Below are 7,079 nucleotides of genomic sequence, written 5' to 3'. Positions count from 1 at the left end.
CAGGTACGTTGTCGTTGACTCCATTATGATGACATGTGTGCTATGTGAAAACAAACGGTAAGTTCTAATGGGATAGTGGTCCTTAGCATGTTAGGACGAACGAAGAAAATCCTTTCGCCGTTCACTGGCGTATAACATATTATTCAATACAGGATGAAAAGGGCGCTTTTTCTGATCTACAGTTTATTTGTTCACTGCAAAAAATACAAAACTTGAATAAACATGATAAACCGCAAAATTTGCAGTATACTCATTTTCACTAACAAACTAACCCACTAGAAATCCGTAGCTCAAAACTTCACTGATTTATCAGTAAGTATATCCTGATTCCAATGCATTTCTTACCTAAGCTCATTTGGCTTCTAAGATCCATTACATTACGATCTCAAAGTTAGTGTATATCTTCTTAAAATGATTCTTCGAGACACATATTCACGATCAGTAGCTTATAGTAATTTATTTCAATATTTATTATGCATATATTTATCTAGTTAATGATTTATTTAATTATTAATTTATTAATTTATTTATTTATGTTTTATATGTTTATTTATTTGTTTTTTTCTATTATATTTTTCATGAACATTTTATTCTTTATTTGTTTTCTTATTTATTTTTATTAATTTATTCATTCATTTTGTTATTTATTTATTTATTATAATACATTATTAATGCCTCACACCCGAAGAGGACTCCGTAAACAGCACTGCGAAAGGAAGGTGGACATTCTTCCTTATTCGTGACATGGCAACATGGATGACCAGAAAGCATGGAGATATTGACTTTTACGTCACGCAGAACCTTTCCGGCCACGGATGTTTTAAGAGTTATCTGCACAAATTTCGGCACGCTTCTTCTCCTAGATGTTCATCGTGTAGTCACGTTGAATAAACAGCGGAGCAGGTTATGATTCGTTGCCCGAGATTCATCTCAGAGTGCCAGCAGTTAAACGCTAGAATGGAGTAGTTAAGATAGGTGGAATAGAGGTAAGCTCAACGAATCTGATCCAGTTGATGCTAAAGAACGATGTGGATTGCTGCAGCGACGACTATGAGGCAGATTTTGACCAAGCTGGAGCGGTAGTGGCGACTCGATCAAATAAACGTGAGCGACGTGAGAGTTTGTGTTAGGCAAATGTGTAGTAAGTGTTATGTGTAAGTGAAAATTGTTGCTAGCACGTGTTGAATGGCAGAGTGAGTGCCGCAGTACTGCCCCTCCTGCGAAGTAATACCGTGAGGGGATCCCGTGGGAGGGTGCGAAAGGGCCAAGGAGAGTTGTTTACTGGGTTAGAATATGTCCTTATGTCTTACAAAAATTTCTCTCCTTGCAAAAAAACATACATACATACATACATACATACATACATACATACATACAGCAATGTATACTAACATACATACGTTAAGCATGATTTTTCTCATGAATTAACTTAAACAATGGTGGAATTTCCTTTATTTTATTTTCCTTTATATCCATCCGTGAGCGATGGAGATGGTACAAGATGCGTTTATGAGTTTTCTTTTTGTGTCCTGAGCTCTAGAATTTTGTCCTAAATATTGTTATCCCTATTACCATTCTTTTAAAATGTTGTTATGTTTTCTTATGTTAATCGGTCACATTTGCGAACCAAAGTTTCATAACGACTTTTATTATTTTTAAGTCAAAGCTTATCAGTATTTGGTTTGTTAAGTCATGCAAGCTGACGACTAATGTTTGCATTGAAAAATGTACTCAAATTGGCGATTTTTAATGGGTTTATCTTAACCGGCACTAACGAAACGTTGATTGCTTTTTGAATAATAGTATCCCATGAGTCAGTAGATAAAATTTGATACTTCTATCAGTCGAACTCTAACCGTGTTTTCCAAAACAATAAAACAACTTCGATCTGGAGCTTGCGCGTTCAAACAACGGCACCCCTAAGCGTTTAAAATAGACATCGTGCGGCAGTTTCTGAGCGTCTTATAAGCCTGTTCCAGCATCAGCAATAGCTTTAGTATATATCAATGTTGTTCCTTAAGGTTTTCTAGTACAGCACCCTGCGCATCTAATACACTGTGAAATAGATTACTGTGATAATAGTAATCTGTGTTTTAGAAATATAGATGCTCCATAACTTGATGGTTGGTCAGTTTTTAAGCTAGACTTCAAATTATAATCCCATTCGATCGATAATCTTTCTGACCATCGATTAGAGTTAGAGTTAGAGAAAAAGATTTTTATAATTTGTAAGTCTTAATTTGTAAGTGTTAAAGACATGGGTGTTTTCGTCCCGTATTAATTTTCTTCGTGCATCGCGTCTGAATGTTTAGCGTCTTTGCAATAGTTGTGTGTAAGTGTGAGACTATGTAAATCTATGAAACGGGTATACATCGAGTCGGCTTACGAGATACGTCGATTCATGAATAAATATACAAATATAAAAACACCAACTTGTAGACAAGATCTGCAGTCGTATAAATGGGTTGATCTTCTTCTTCTTTATTGGCACAACATCCATTGTCAGTGAAGGCCTGCCTGTGCCAACTATGGACTTGGCTTTCAGTGACTGATTTATTGCCATAGCAGGATACTCAGTCCTACGTATGAGAGCACGGTCCCTTCGGGGCTTGAACCCATGACGGGCATATTGTTAAATCGCACAAGTTAACTACGAGATTGGTCCCATTTTTCATTTGATATCCTTTTTTAATCTAACATTTTAAGCATTTCTTTCTGTATTATCTTGCCATTATACAGTGGGGAATTAACACGTGTGGAGGCCTAATCGGTCACACGAATGTAGACCTTTCTGAAGAGTCGAGCGAGAAATTGTTCGAGGAATTCTAAACCAGAGAAGGACTGGAAAGCAAATTCTCTTGTGAGCGGAGAGTGCCTTGCATTTCTCGGGTCCCCTCGAGACCTCGAGGCTCCAAGCGAGCGCTTAGTTTGCGTACTGCATTGCTCTAAAATATGACCAAAAACATGCTTAAACATCCATTTTCCATGCATTCCATCCATCTATACGGATATTAAGGCGACAGTGTTTCGACAGTGTTTCCCTCAGCATCCTTCTTGCTAAACACGACAGACTTGGGTTGCCACCTTCCCTGGTAATGTGATGTAAATCTTACCTTTCTGATTGATTCTACGCGGTCAGGCTTGGCCCACATCTGTCCAAACATATCCGCACTTCTTCTGGTGTACCACAGGTTAGCAAGCTGGGCTCCTTACTGTTCCTGCTCTATATTAATGATGTTACCTAGCTACTGGTCCACTCCAACTGTCTCTTATACGAAGATGATGCAAAAATCTACCGCGAGATCCGGAATTCCGAAGATCATCATCAACTTCAAACATCCTCAACGACGCTTAAAAAAGGCTTAAAGCTTAAGGCTTTAAACAATAAACGTTAAATAATGTATTTCGGGGAAAGAAAGAATCACGTTGATAACGTCTGAACAGACAAAGTCTTGAAAGAGTGTCTTGTGCCAAGGACCTTGGCGTCTTTTTTTTTCTTTTTTTTTCTAGAGACTTTGAGCCAATTGGCCTCATTCTCCTCATGTGGTTTTCTGCATCTACTCAGGCTCTGGCGCCACTCGAGCCAATTCAGCGAAGGACAATATGCCTTGCCCTTCGTGATTGGCACCGATGGTTCGACTGTGAGACTAGGCGTCTGCTTCTGGGGCTTCCACCGCTCGCAGACCGTATTCGGCATGCCAGGTTGGCATTCATCTTCGGGCTTCTTAACGGAAGTATCGACTGTATTGTGCTGCTCTCGTAGGTTCAGTTGTACGTGCCAGCTAGGTCACTCCGTACCCACCCATTGCTGCACCTCGGACTTCATTTGGCGACCGCGATCCCATGATCTGCATGACCCTTTTGATAAACTCCGTTGGTGACCTTTACCGTCAGCCCGGTACCACGGCGGTGGTTAATTAACCACCGAATCCGTATTACGTACCACTGACTTGCGCGTATTGTGTTGATATGTATATGTTTAAGAGCAGCTCTGATTGGGCTATGCAGTCCCTTGACAATAAACATATAACGTTAAGCATTTTGAATTGAGTGAATTTATTAAATAAATTAACAAAAATAATGACAACATAATCGTCGCAAAAAGGCCAATCATTGTCGCATAAATTGAACAACTGTATGTTCACCTCAAATGTAATAATTAGCATTGCGGCCGTCCGGTTCTAACTCAACAAAACATATACATAACAAAACAATTCAAATTGATAAAGAATATAAAGGACGGAAAAGGGATCGTCAATGAAGGTGTTTGTACATTGGCTCATTCAACCGTCAACCCAAACGTGCAAGAGTTCATTCACGGACTGCGATTATCTCACACTGTCATTTGCGTTATTTGTGATACCATGAGGATCTCAGTTCTTGTGTTTTTGGCGGTAGTTTTTTATTACTCGAAACCAAATTTCGAGCGACCTTTTTTGACTGAATAAATAAATTTTTTAAACTAGCTTCAAACAAAAGAAAGTACCTGTTTACAAGGGGCGCTTGTTTTGGTAGGATCGATTACATCAAAATCGAAACACGAAATCGGCATAAGTATTGGGCAAAAGAATCATATCATAGTAATACAGTCACCTTACCTAAAATATCCCACTCTGCTGAATTTTCGTTTCAGTATCAAACATAGGTAAGTCTCGAAAGCATGTCTAGGCCGGCATTTTCACGTAGGAAGTTACGCTAAAGAGAAGAAGAAGATCATAAAAAGGAAATATATAATGTAACACATTACAAAAAAAATCAACCAACTACGTTATGCACACAACTTATTGTACCAGAAACATACTGTACGATTGTACGAAATACTTACGAAACTTACTTTAATATGAACGCTTTAGCGCCTTATTCCATTGCGATTTCGTGAACAAAAACGAACCCGTCGATGAACAAAAAACATGTGTTTGCTGGTTAACATTTGGGCTTCTTTAATTTCTAACCACCTCTAACTATATATTACGTTCATGCACCGGGATGCAATGCAATACAAAAATACGTAATCTGTACTAAATAATGTTGGTTCAAATCTGGGCTAAGATATGAAGAGAAGCCGCCACAAAGAAACATTGCCGCCCTCCTCATATCACAACCATCCATTTCCTACAAAAAAAATAGTAGCGTTCTCTATTGGTAAAATAGGTAAGCATAATAAATTTGAACGAAAACATGAGCGCCCTCTTTATGATGAACCGGTAAGCTTGTCAGTTTGCTGCGCCAACGGTAGCACCATCTATATGTGAAACATAAAAACTACCCTTTGACTAAATTAGTGCCCTCTACAGGGCTATATACAAAGCTAATATCCAAGACATATTTAACGAAAGATGCGAGCGCCACCTGTTTTACAGTAGGTAAAGCTTTTGTTATTGTAGTGTACGAAAATCGTATGCAATCTGCCTATTTAGTACAGCCCACTCTCGTTCTCAAATGTCGACTTGCTTACGCCTGAAGTGTATGCAATATCGATTGCACAGTTGGTTGATTTTGCACATTGCTTATTCCGATAAATGAAAACGATTTTACGCAGTGCTTTTTAAATTGAGTCAATTAGGAACACATTTGTGAAGAATCGACAAGATGAAAAAATAAATACAAACACTGTTTCCAGCAAAGGCATTTTGCGACACACTAATTATAAATTTCTTTCATATAATATAATATAAGCAATGTGCAGGATTGTCGTTTCTATCACATCTCATGATGCACGTACACGAGCGCACGTATTAGGTTCGTTCTAGTCCACGTTCGGAAGCTGTAGAACTAGGAACGGAAGTTTCAATCTAGTAGATTCGGTTGGAATTATAATACCTATGAAACGGTCAGAAGAAAATAAGAATCACAAACGAGCTTATCAATAAAAATTATGATGATGATGTTGATGATGATGATGATGGTGTTAATGATTATGACGTTGACGATGATGATGATGATGATGATGATGATGACGTTGACGATGATGAAGACGATGATGAGGATAATGGTCGGCAAACTTTTTAGGCAAACGGCAAAAACAATTTTTTTTATATGATCAAGATCCGCTTGCCAGTAGAATGCAATGATTTTTTCATTTAATTTTTTATTCTTCTTCTTTGGCACAATATCCGTTGTCGGTCAAGGCTTGTCTGTACCAGTAGTAGGCTTGGCTTTCAGTGACTTGCATATTATTACCATATCAGGATAGTCAGTTCTACGTACGGGGGCACGTTCCATTCGGGGCTTGAACCCTTGACGGGCATGTTGTTAAGTCGTTCGAGTTAACGACTGTACCCCGAGACCGGCTCTCTTTTTTGAATTGCGAGGTTATTAAATTTGAGATAAAAAAAATAGTACACAATGTGTTTGTAGTCAGACATTTCATTTCGTGGTGTTTTTTACCATTTTCGCTTTGCGCGCAGGGGCGCATTAAGCACTACGCAAACTAAGCAGTTGCTTTGGGCCCCAAGGTTTTGTTATACTGTCATTAATCAAAATCATGCATATGTTTTACCGAAGTTTTCGTATCACTATAAAACTGCTGTCAGAAACAATGGTTTTTGTGCTTTAAAATGTTGTCAGAGTACATTTAGGTGTACATTAATTTTAACATTTTCAGTAACATTGGCACGATAATGATGAACCTGAATGATGTAGATCAGGGGTCTCCAAACTACGGCCCGCGGGCCGCATGCGGCCCTCAAGAGCTTATAATGCGGCCCACGATGACTTTGCCAGAGTTAATATAAATATTACGTTATTATGAATTATTCAAATAAAAATGTATTTTTTACTTTTCTTAGACAAAAATCAAGCTTTAGTAACACGAAACTGTATTAGTATCGTTAGTATTTTATTGTAAAAACGAGATTTAAACGTTCACTCATCATTTAAAGGAAGCGTCAAATGGCCCTCAATATAGTTATTTTTGAAGCAATGCAGGCCGCGAGCTGAAAAGTTTGGAGGCCCCTGATGTAGATTATGAACCGCCATGGTGCGTGTGAAATGAAAGCGTCTGGCAACGTCTTCCTTATTTACACTTTAATCCTATTACAAAATAAAAATATTCAAACCTTTTCCAATAAAAATATCAA

This window comes from Anopheles gambiae, chromosome 2, assembly GCF_943734735.2.
Source record: "Anopheles gambiae chromosome 2, idAnoGambNW_F1_1, whole genome shotgun sequence".
In the NCBI taxonomy this organism is placed as follows: domain Eukaryota; kingdom Metazoa; phylum Arthropoda; class Insecta; order Diptera; family Culicidae; genus Anopheles; species Anopheles gambiae.
The sequence above is the reverse complement of the archived record's forward strand: the minus strand, read 5'-3'. Positions refer to the sequence as shown.